Below are 13601 nucleotides of genomic sequence, written 5' to 3'. Positions count from 1 at the left end.
TAATAATAATAATAATAATAATAATAATAATAATAATAATAATAATAATAATAATAATAATAATATTAATAATAATAATAATAATAAAATATAATAATAATAAAATATAATAATAATAATATTAGGAGAAGGAGGAGGAGGAATATGGAATATTTCAAACATTTGTAATTATTAGCTTTAGGTGAATCATTTCGGAAATCCAGATAGTAGATATTTTATGAAGTCATTGACTTGACACACTTTTTTGTGACAAGATGCTATACATACGTATGTAAACTTTCTTCTAGTTCTCCCGTTTTCCACAATACAGCACAAAATGAACGTTATATTGATATTTACATTTATATCTAGTACTACTGTTCTAACAGTAGTGTTTAGTCAAATAAGATTTTAGGATAAAAATTTAAATGTTAGAAAATACAGCGGAGAATGAACGTTGCGCTTTCATAAATATGAAATTTATCTTACATTTAAATTTATAGTGAACACCTTATTTTAATAAACATTATTGTTAAAGTAATACTAGTTATACATATAAATAGCGCTAAAACGTACATTTTGAGCTGTACTGCGGAATGTGTGACAAAATGGAGGACCTCCGAAAAATCCTATATAGCCTACTCTAAGCACCAAAAAATATTTCAAGTCAATAACATTCATAAAATATCTGCTACTTTTCTTTAAAACCTGAAGTTAATAATTGCAAGTGTTTCATATACTCCATACTCTTTTCTCCTTGTTTTATTATTATTATTATTATTATTATTATTATTATTATTTAGAGATGCAAAAAAGCCGGCTTTTTTGAATCGGTTTTTTCACATAAAAGCCAGCTTTTTTGAAAAAACGAGAATTTTGGAAATTTTGGCTTTTTTCATTTTCATAATTTTTCTATCTAAATAGCTTTCTTATAGTATATTCTATAGTTAGATAAAAATTCCATGACCTAAATGCGATATTTCGCTCTGAAATTCACCATCAAGATGGATGGAGCACATGTTTTACAAATTAAAGCTAACATGAAGAATGTAGTATTTGAGAGCAATTTTAGAGACTATTTAACTTTATTTTAACCTTTGAGTATCGACATTTTTTTCTTCTCTAGATCATTTTAGTTTGTCATCCGTGTTTCATTTCTAAGAGGTTTTAGTACTCTAGCTTGTAGCGCAAAAATTAAATTTGCCCGTTTTTCTATTTATCCGTCCAAGCGGACGTTTTTCAATATATTGTCAAGCCGTACTTCCACATTTATGTTATACTGTAGTTGTGAAGTGATTTAGCAATAATTTTCCGGACACAACCTTGAATACCAATTTATACAAATAATCAGTAGCGTATTTAGAAAAGTACTTTAGGGGGGGTTCTGATTGTTTCGTTTCCTAAAAAGTCCTAATTTTATTTGGGAGGTGCTTGAAGTTTATGAGTACAGGCATAACTAATATTTCGTTTCGTTTATATGTTTAGCAATAATCTTCCGGATACAACCTTAAAAATCATTTTATACTGAGAATCAGTAGCGGATTTATAAAAGTATTTTGGGAAGGGTTTTTGTTACTAACGTTTAGTTTTTCTAAACATTCGTAATTTTTATTTGACGGGAGCTTAAAGTTTATGAGTAAAGGCATAACTAATAGATATTTCGTTTGTTGCAGACATTCCGTAACTTTGGGGAACGGGCTTCAGACCGAAAGACCGACCCCCTAACCTTCGCAAAACCGTCACTGCTGGTAATTAGTAATAATAACGATTTAAAAGCAATAAGAAAGGAAGTCGGCCAAATCACAGTACACGCACTATTTCTACATTCACAGATGGAATGAAGAAAAGCTTTGTCAGAATGGTCGAATGCTTGCTGAATCCCGAACTTCCCGATAGAAGCGCAAAAGCTAATCACTCAGTCATATTTGTTGTGCAGTTGTGTTTAGCTTAACTTAAATATATTCCATAGTCATTTTTTTGGGGGGGGGGGGCGGAGTTCCGTAATGATATGTTGAATCCCTCTTTTAAAAATTCAGAAAACTTGAGAACCGGGTAAACCGTGATGGTGGTTATATAAAACTTAACTGTAGAATTTCCAGAATATACAGAACCAAAAACTCTAGATGCGCAGCCTTCAAGTGTATCATATAAATCTAAGTATTTCACTTATGTTTTACTTTCATTTTATTTTGTTTCAAAAAGAGGGTATGGAATATTTTGAAGTAAAAAAACTACATACTATTTTGCAAGTCATTTGTGTATTTTTTTTTTTTTCTTTAAAAAAGTGTTTACTTTTAGGGTTGGCTGGTTTACACCAACTTTTTTTTTAAATAACTGGTTTAAACAAAAAAATAAAAAGAATGAAAAATGCGAATCGTGTGAACTTCATGGTGACGTTTCCAGATATCAAACCACCTGCAATAGTTTTATTTCTCTTTCACCTTTTAATCAAGGTGTTCCATGTTCAATTCTCGGTCGAACCACAACCCTTCTTTCATGCGTAAACCAAGTAGCGGTTCGGATGTCACTTTAAGCGAAAGTCTTCTCCTTGATAACATCGGTATTTTGTAAGGATGTTAAGCGTAAATATACGAAACGAAACCAAATTGTATATTTCTGCATGCATAAATGCTTGTTGTTTTATAAAGAAGCCAAGATTGCTTAAATATATTGATAGAAATTGGCAAAATTTATCGATTGCCTACGTAGCTTCCAACATTAGCTTCGATTGGATTTTCAATGGTATCTACGTACTAAATTTGTAATTTAATACCTCAGTTTTAGCGTACTGATTTGATACGTTGACCTTGAAATTTTACATGCAAAGCAATAACATGATTTTCCCATTATTATCTTACATTTCAAGTAATGACGGGATTTTCCCGATGACTAGGGCGGGAGATTGTCAATTTAAGAAATTTACTGACCGGACTTCTTTAAGCTTATGGGAGTTCTTCCTTCATAACCCCGCTGTTGCATAATAACACAGGCGAAAGAAACTCATTTCTGTGAATATGTAATATAAACACATAAAGCAAAAAAGAATCTAAATCAAAAAGCCTGTTTTAAACCAAAAAAGCCTGGTTTGAACATCCCCCCAAAATCGGGTGTTTGGCATTTTCAAAAACAATCATGATTCTTGCCAACTCTGCTTACTTTTGTATATAGGAGGTTAAAAAATTTTTATTATATTCATTGCTTAATTCTGTGGAATTCATAATGTAAATATGTTGAAGAAAAATTGTTTGAAATATCTTTTCGAAATTCATAGTTTATTTTCGAGGTTTTATATTATTATCAGCATCAACCACTAATTAAATGACTTTTTGTGTTATAGGGAAGCGAAACAAAGTCTGCTTTATCAATTTAAATCAGAATTTTGAAAAGAGCCCAACATTCCCAAGCAAAAAAGCGAAGCAGGAAAAACCGAGTTTTTTTTCAAGCCCTTGTATCTCTATTATTATTATTATTATTATTATTATTATTATTATTATTATTATTATTATTATTATTATTATTATTATTATTATTATTATTGCAGGAATTTTCTTTACAGCCAAACGTGTCACTCTAATGAGCAAAAGTATTTCAAGTCAATGGCATTCATCTGCTACACCAAGTTCTTGATAATTGTTGACTTTCATGAAGAGTCAGTATCCGTTATTATAGAGACCATAACAATGATATTTTAAACTAAAGATTATCTAATATACCTCTTAAAGTAAGTATTCCGAAACATATTTCCACAATAAATACTTCTTTTGTGCAAGAAACAATATAATAAATAAGTAATGTTTATATATAAAACCATATGGTTGTTTAATGGTCAATTTCATTTCCTCTTCTTCCTTTAATTAAATAATAACGGACTGACTTTAGGGTACACCAAGCATGAAATTGATTCACATGCATACTTGTTTAAAGGCGTGCTAAAGCTTTTATATGTAAACTTGCTTTTTAATACGCCTTCCTTTCTCGTTTAAAAATGGATATATATATACTGTACGCGTGTTCGAATTCTTGTTCTATTTCTGGCAGCGTATATATAGTTCTGATCCCAAGTTAAGTATTAGGCCGAATACTCTTATAGCCTTGGTACTAAACTCAAAAACAATTAATTTAAAAGTGCTAATATTTTTATGTATTTCTTTAAAATAATCCTTTGTCTCCTAGACATACCAATTTATTTTTTAGTACGTATAACATATCTTCAATATATGCGAAAAATATATTTTACCGAAGCAAACACGAGGCAACTGAGTGAGGAAACCAGATGTAAAATGGTATCTTTCTGGCTAATTTGAACCCGAGTGCCATCGCGCAACTGCCTAAAACGGAAAGTGTAAAACCAAAAGGTAGATTTAGACTTAATGATTCGTTAACACTACACTAATTTCTAATTAATTTACTTTTGTCTACACTTTGCCCACTAAAACTCACACTTTAACCGCTTCGAGGAACCGATTTTTGAAAAATGTTGAAATTCGGCCCATATTAATGGATATACAGGGTGTTGGAGAACTATACCGACAAACTGTAAGAAGTGATTCCTCACATAAAAATAAGAGAAAAAAATCATATGGATGTATGGCGAAAACTGTATAGTTTCAGAGCTAGGGCTGTCCAAATCCCGAAAGAGACAAATTTAAAAGGGCCCTATTTTTAATTCGGGTGACTGTGAATGGTGGTCCTTATCAGCATAAAGGACTTCACGCATACGTAATCCAAAATTGTATATTTCATTAATGTTCAATGGGTGTACAGAGTATTTTATGCAGGGTGAAATTCCCAGAGATGCCATCAACCGAATTTTGAGATATGCTCTGGCTTTGTGATTGGTCGAAAGTAGGCAAACAGCCTTGATAAGCCTTGATGGCTTACTTTACGCTGATAAGAACTACCATCCACAGTTTCTGGAATTTGAAATAGGGGCTATTGAAATTTATCAAATTCGCGATTTTGGACAGCCTTAGCTCTAAAACTATGACCTTTTTCTCTTATTTTGATGTGAGGGATCGCATGGTACTGTTTGTGGGCATAGTTCATTAACAACCTGTATATAGATATATGTGTACATATCACATAATATAAAAAAATAATTGTGTCATTACTGTTTATCCTAGGATCATTGTTCGTACCTTATTCTCTTTAAAATAAAGCTACCGTTCGAAGGTTTCTACTCGCATGCCAATATCACACACTACAAACGGGAAGATAGGGAAAATAAGTAAACTTTTCCGAATAAATTCCTTCCTCTAAAACTTTGAGCACCTTGGGCCCGGACCCGGATTGATGTCTCAAAAAAAAATATAAATAATTAGAGAAATGCTTATCAAGATTTTCAATACGATACCTTGAAGCAAAGGGTGGATTCTTTTTTTGAAAATTGCGTAAAAAAATGTGACGTCACGCCCCCAGTTCCCTTTGGCTCCCCAATTTGACCATCTGGTTCTAAAATACATCTGGAGTGTTCTTTGATCCATGTGTGACTTGACCAATGAAAATAACCGGCTTTAAATGCCAGTTATGGCATCTAAATAAAACGTTATAGCCAACACTACATTATGCACGAAAATATACCATGGATCCATACCAATAAATTCAAAAGCACTTAGTGTACTCTGTTTCTAAACATTTCGCAAATTTCACCTAATTCTGACCTTTGAAGCTAGCAGTAAAAGAAATGTTAAGAGTATATTGCTCGAAAAAGATTATAATAAGGATTTAGCCCAATTTAGTAACAAATTGCAACTTAGTTTAGAGGTGCCTCTCGTGTTTCAAACCTCACGAAAAGCACTAGAAACGCTAAAACACGATTAGGTTATATTAGCTGCGACTTTGGCGTGGAACCTCGGATTCGATTATCGGCAGGAGCTCATGTGGTACGGATTCTACGTTAATCAGTAGGTCCTGTCTCTTATAGGCTCGCTGCTGAAAGAGACATTAAATTCAAATTCAACTCAACTTACGGTTTCGCCTCTTCCAAATAGGACCTATTTGTGCATATTGTATTTTACATTAATGAAACCTTACATATCCACATATTATATAAGAACTTCAAATAAATATTATTCACACTTTGAAAATGAAATCAATTGTTTAACGTCCCACGTTTATGCCATCGAGAGCTAAAAGCGACGAATGATATTGGAAGTGAATGATGAAAGGAATGGTGGAATAACAAGTGGGAGGAAACTGGAGAACCGTGAGAATACACAAGAAAACGATGTCGTCACCACGATAAGTAGAATAAGTAACGATAAGCAACACCTTTGGCATTGGGATGGTCACAAAAAAAAGTAAATATAAAACGTTGTTCACTCTGTCATTTCGCGGGCTAGCTGTCACAGGAGTTGAGATTGAACTTGGTAATAAATGTCATTGAATTTATCATCAATCAGTCTAGTGATCCTGAAATCTATATTAATTCAATGGAAATCTAAATCATTTTTCAACATTTTATTTATTTATTTATTTATTTATTTATTTATTTATTTATTTATTTATTTATTTATTTATTTTGCCTCTTTTCATCCCAAACGCTTCGCCAGTGGGGTATGCACTTGCACTTAGTATTGTGAGTGTCACTGTTCACTTTAGTGACCCTCCAAAATATACATTCAATACTCACATGTATCACTCTCGATTATTTTTACATGTCATCCACTTTTCCTGTCCTTGAAGGACATCCTAAAGACGTCTTACCTAATAGAATTCTTTTCCAGATTTATGTCATATGTGTATGTCATCTTAGATTTAGGACTGAGATTTCATAGTAAGTGACATATTTGTAACGTGAAGTAAGATACTGTATTTTCTCACATAATTGCATTTAAAACTAGGGACTGCCAGAACCGGTTCAAAGAAGATACCTTCCATATTTTGTGAAAGTTAAATAATTTCTATGATTTTAAGTTTTCCTACATGCCCTTCTCGGTACAAAGGGGCAGTGAATTGAATATACTACGTACTATTTTATTGCGCCTTAAATGCAGATCAACACTTCATATAGCTTCTCTACTAGACTTGCTGCTAAATGGTTTATATATACGCTTTTGCTGAAAAGGTTCAGGTTCAATTCCCGTTTGAAATTCATATGATTTTAATTCTTCATTAAACAGTATGTTCATATCTGACTCTTGAAAGGTATGCTGAACACCAATCTAATAAGGCGTGGAAGTCCTTGGTTCGATTTTCGGCGGGAGCTCATATGCTTCGGATTACACGTTAATAACGTATCATATAGCCTCGCTGCTGAACGGGTTAAACGGTCGCTGTTAAACTCAAAATCAACTCACTCAACTCCAATCCAACATACCATCCAGGGTTGATACTGACAAGAGAAGTTAGCTTTTAGAAAATGATTATTATTAGTACAGCTTTACTATTATTATTATTATTATTATTATTATTATTATTATTATTATTATTATTATTATTATTATTATTATTATTATTATTATTATTATTATTATTATAAACTAAAACTGAGTTAACTCATCCATATCTCCATGAAGAACTTCAACGCAAAGAAATGAACTCCATTGAGTTCCAACTAAGAAACACAGGACATGTTTCATGAAAATCTAATAATATTAGGAAAGTTATCCTTAAATCTTTATAGTACTTATTTTTTAAATGATCGTGCATGCTCATACTTTCCTTCTAAGTTAATATACTTCTCATGATTTATTTATCGTTATTACCTATTACAGAGCTATTGCTCCGTTTACAATAGGTATTACAGGTACTTTTCTTATGAAATTACACAGTAAAACTAATAAAGACGGACATTACAAAAAGAAAAGAATAAACAAAGTGAAAAAAAAGTAACAAACATATACAGAATAATGAAAGAAAATAGTACATATATTCAATACATTACGTAGTAAAAGAGTAAATACATTGTTTTGTTATAAATGTGTATTAAATGAATACATGAACAAAGTGCAAACCGTAGATATTCCTATATATAATTTCATATGCATTTGATATTTGTTTTGTAGTTTCTAAATATACATGGTTCAAATCGCATTGCAAATCAATAGGTTCTCATTAGCTACAAAAGTATTGTTTTACTTATTAATGTATTCTTTTATTATTCTAATATAATGTTCAATATTCATTGCAAAGTCGACACCACAACATTTTTTCACTAATAGATTATGCTTTCTAGTTATCCTTGCTATTGGCGAGTTTTGATGTACGAGTGTATTAGACTTACAACAGTGAAAAGGTAATCGAACTCGTAGACTGTGCTTCCTAATATTAAAATTTAATGAATGTAATAGTTCCTGACTATCGACCAAACCATTAACTATTTTGTACAAAAACATTTGATCAATTAATTCCCTCCTATCACACAAGCTATCATAATGAAATTCCGTTAAAAGGGTTTTATACGATATTCTCTCTTGATACGATGATCTTTTATGTTTTTTTATAAAAGAGACATCTTAAAAATTTATTTTGTACTCGTTCAATCCTTTTTATATAATATTGATAGCAGGGAACCCAAATTATACATCCATATTCTAATTTAGTTCTTACAAAGCTATTGTATAAATTGCAAATTGCATTTATATTTCTGAAATCAACAGTATTTCTGTTTATAAATCCCAATGTTCTATATACATCATTAGTAACAGATTAAATATGGTTTTCATATGTAAGACTGCAACTAATTGTCACACCTAAATCTTTCACTTTATCCTCTCTTCGTAGTATTTCGTCATTCATCTTATACTCATATTTATATATTACTAACTTTCTAGAAAATGATATAACAAGACATTTTCTTACATTAAAAAAACAATCTGTTTTCTATGCTCCACTTGTAACAATTATTTAACCCTTAAACGGCCAACGTGAGTCCAATGGACTCATCGCGTATAATTTTTATCCAGGTGCAGTTTATTTCTTGCTCAATAGATGTCTCTTTATAGATATGCTATCGGTAGGTAATGCAAAGTTTGAATACAATTTGGAATTTAAAAAATATACATTAGGGTAGGTTTTACAAATATATTTTTAATTTCGTAACATAAAAGGCCAACATGAGTCCAATGGACTCATTACTAAATTGCTTCATATATTTGGGTTCCCAGTGGTAATATAGGTAATTGTCTTTAAATTATTAATTATATGGCACATTTTTATCAGTTGATTCTTGTTGTGGTGCAGGTTGTGGAACTGTTAGTGTATATTAGTGTTAATGAAAGTGCAGAAATGGCTGCTTCTTCAAATATTGTATAAGGAAATCGTCAGTTGTTGGGGATGAAGACGAAGACATTATGTGGAGTGATTGGTAGCGGAAGTGATTGGGAAAGTGAAGAATTGGAAGTTTCTGATACGATTAGTAATTCTGAAATTGAAGATGTTGGAAATCGGTACCAAAGTAATGAAAAGATTTTATATGAAAAAGGACGGAACCACATGATATTCTGAACCTCCTTGACCACAGAAGACAAAGTCTCAGAACATCATCAGGGGGGAGTAAATAAGGTTTCTTCTTCAAAATAAAATAACCGAAAATCCCTTAGACGCTCTGTTATTATTTATTCAAGACGACGTGTTCGGTATACCCATGAAGAAGCAACATGCAGAATCAGTGTAGGCCGGTCGATGAGAGAGAATTGAAGTATTTACTTGGACCTTTGTATACTACTGGTCGTCTCAAAGCCAAAGATCTGAACATAGAACTGCTATGGGACAAAAAGTATGGACCACGAACATTTCGCGGTGCGATGAGTAAAAACAGGTTGAAGTATTTGCGCATATTTATCCAACTTGATGACAAAACAACAAGAAGTGACAGAAGAAATAAAGATAAACTGGCGTCAATACGTGAAGTTTGGGAAAGAATGAACCAATGCTTGAAAAGCCACTATGATCCTGGGCAAAATTTTAATGTCTATTTAGGCAATAAATGCCGTTGAAACCAGGTAAGTGTGGGATGAAGGTATGATGAATAGCAGATTCCAAAACACACTATCCTTTTGTATGGTACACTTTACGTTAGGAAAGAAAATAACAACCAAAAACTTGGGACAAAATGTGGTCTTGCATTTGGCGGAGTCTCGCTCTGGGAGTAATATATATATATATATATATATATATATATATATATATATATATATATATATATATATATAAATCACATGCAATAATTATTTCACACATTTTGATCTCGCCATCACATTGCTTTGCAATGGCCTTACACTAGTGGAAACACAGAAAAACAAAAGACGTTCGTTCCACCCGAATTCTTATCAAACTGAAGGAAGGAAGAGACCAATTGGCCCATGAATATCCATGGCAAACGAAGACTAATATATGATTATTTATTTTTTATGAATTTCTTGATGTATGGGCTGTTGCAGCCTATTCGTCTGGAGTACATTGCATCCTGATCGGGAGACTTCTAGAAAGGATATCCTTACTGCAATAGCACAAAGTCTCATCCAGCCACATATTGGCAAATCAATCCAGTCTGTGGCTGCCGAGTTCAAAAATAGTGATATAGGCTAATGCATGTTACCAACATGAGGTTGGAGAAAGAAAAAGAGAAGATTTTTTACTTGTGTGATGCGCGAAGAGGACAATTGCAAAGGCAAACATGCAGGACCTGCCAAAAGCATGTGTGTCCTAAAGATTCGGTTGTTTTTAGATACTGCAAAAAATGTAAATCAACAAACAAGTAAAACGAAGCATGTTCATCAGATGTCCAGGAAATTACAACAACATTCAAAACCAGCAATTCAAGAGCTCAATTCCAAAAGAGCCTAAGTCAAGAAAGTAAGCTTTTCAAGAGACGATATTTTGTGAGTTTCCATCATTCTATTTCCGTGAAAGAAAAGTAATCTTCGCAAAAGAAAATTTTAATTTCTACGTTTCGTAAGATAACGGTGAAATGAATATAGCAAGAGTTTTATAAGTGTTTGTAGGCATGAGTCACAAAATAACTTCAGAGAATGATGTTGGCTAAGGACATTTCGGACAATAACTCAGTTTTCATTTGCCTACAACTAATTTGATTTATGTAGTTTTGTCATGAAAGCATGTTCAATATACGAACATGCTGAAGTGGAACTTAATAGAACCAATATCTCAAAATTGACAAAGGGGGGCGCGGTGGCTCAGTGGTAGAGCGTTCACTTACGGTGTTTGGGGTTCCTGGTTCGATCCTAGCTCGCGGCGTGTGGACTTTGTGGTGGACAAACACCGTGCTCGTGAGTTTTCTCGGGGTTCTCCAGTTTCCTCCCACTTTCTTCATTCCACCATTTCACTCATCTCTCATCATCACCGTCTCCTTTAGCCTAACCGCCATAATCGTGAGACGTAAAACTTAAAGATTTCATTTCATTTTTTTTCAAAATTAACAAAAATTGACTCAGGCACTTTTGTAATCCTCCCCTTCAATTGCATTACTTATATAGTTTCTAATAACTTACAGTATTTTGAGAAAAACGTTTCTTGAAAACCTAGTAGTTAGCAAAAGTTGTTTCTACTAAAATTTATAATTACACTACCTTTTAAACAATACAAGAAAAATAATTTTAATTTCCACGAAAATTTTACATCAGATGGCAACACTGACGTTTTTAAAAACACTATAAGAATACCTAGTTGTTATACTTGCATGTTCCGTCGGAAAAACTTAAAATATTATACGAAAGTACACTCAATAACACAATATAAAATCTGATAACACAATATCAACAATGTGAGTCCATTGGACTCACCTTGGCTGTTTATGTTAGGAAAATAGGTTGGCCGTTGTAGGGTTAAGTCAGCCTGCAAATCTAAAGCGTCATTTATTTGGTTAACTACTTTATATATTTTAAGGTCATCTGCAAACAGCAAACAATGAGATGACTTAATTGTTTGCGGTAGATCATTTATAAATAACATAAAAAATAATGGTCCTAAGTTGGAACTTTGTGATACACCTGATAGTACTTCATACTGTACTGAATTAGTCTGATAATAGGAAACGTACTGTTTTCGACTTGATACATAGGATATGATCAATTTCAACAAACTATTAGGGAAACCATACATAGACAATTTTTTGATCAAGATAGAGTGATCAAGTTTGTCAAACGCTTTAGCAAAATCTGTATAAATTACATCAACTGAGTTACCATTGTTAATTGCATTAGATATAAATTGAGTAAACGTTACTAAGTTTGTCACTGTAGATCTTTTAGGACCAAAGCCATGCTGGAATTCAGAAATATATGATTTTACATGATTATATATTCTTTTGTACAAAATCTGTTCAAATATTTTAGAGGGTGCTGAAATTAACGATATTGGTCTATAGTTCTCAATCACATCAGGATTACCCGATTTGTGAATGGGACAAACTTTACTAAGTTTCCACTTATCAGGAAATATTTGAGTTTTCAGAATGATATTATATATATAACACAGAGGCTTCGCTATTAGATCGCGACATCCTTTATATATATACTGAGGTATTTGGTCAGGTCCACTGTATTTACTTGATTTTAATTTCTTTATTGATTCCTTGCATTCATCTTCATGTATGATATCAATATTTAAGCAATTAGGTACTGTCAAGTGATGTGTGCTTGGAATTTCGTATGATGGAGGTTCTGCAGCATACACAGTTTTAAAGTATTGTGCAAAACTATCTGCTATTTCCCGTGTAGATAGTAAAAGTAAACCCTGATATGTCATAGCGTAGATGTTTCGATTGTTAAGTTTTTTACTTTTAATGTAATTCCAAAAATAACTAGGGTTGTTATCAAGATTATTTTCAAGATTGTGTAAATACAGATTATATTCTATTTGTATCATTTTCTTCAACTTCTTACGCAATTCAATAAACATAGTTTCATTATACTCAGAATGTTGTTTTCTCTTTCTATAATATTCCTTTTGTTTCAAGGTTTTAATTATTTCTGTGGAAAACCAATTGGGAAATGATCTTTTCTTATATAACTTTCTTTTAGGGACATTTTTCTCAATAATATTGTTAAAGATCCTATAAAAGTGATCCAATGCTTCATTCTGATCTTTCGAATTATATATTCCATCCCAACTAACTTTACGTAAATCATAATACAAACTCAAAAAATCTGCTTTAGAATAGTTATAAACTGTAATCGAGTTGCATCTAGCATGAGATGGTCTAACAATTATCGATTCTTGAATTAACAAAGCTGGGCGATATAAATCTTCAGCTACAAAAGGTTCTGATATTCTATATACTTTCATATTTTCACTAAGGTTTGTTATTACTAGATCTAATGTTTTGCCAAATCGATTCTTTATGTTATTTATAGATTTAAAGTTGTTCAATAACATAAAATTAGCAAGAGAAGAATATATCGTTCCACCTTGTAATAAATCAAAATTTGAGTCTGTTACCAAAGATAAATTAAAGTCACCAATCAGAATTATATTAAAATTATTAGATTTAATGATTTCTTCCACCCTTGATAAGAAATTATAATAAGTTTCCGCTCTAGAATTGGGCGGAAAATAAACAGCAATTACTAGATACGAGCGATTTTCTACTATAATTTTAAGGCAAACTGCTTCAATATTTTCTATGTTGATGTCGATTCTATATGTATGAAAGTGGTTTA

This window comes from Thermobia domestica, chromosome 5 (assembly GCF_964235325.1).
Source record: "Thermobia domestica chromosome 5, izTheDome1.hap1.1, whole genome shotgun sequence".
In the NCBI taxonomy this organism is placed as follows: domain Eukaryota; kingdom Metazoa; phylum Arthropoda; class Insecta; order Zygentoma; family Lepismatidae; genus Thermobia; species Thermobia domestica.
The sequence above is the reverse complement of the archived record's forward strand: the minus strand, read 5'-3'. Positions refer to the sequence as shown.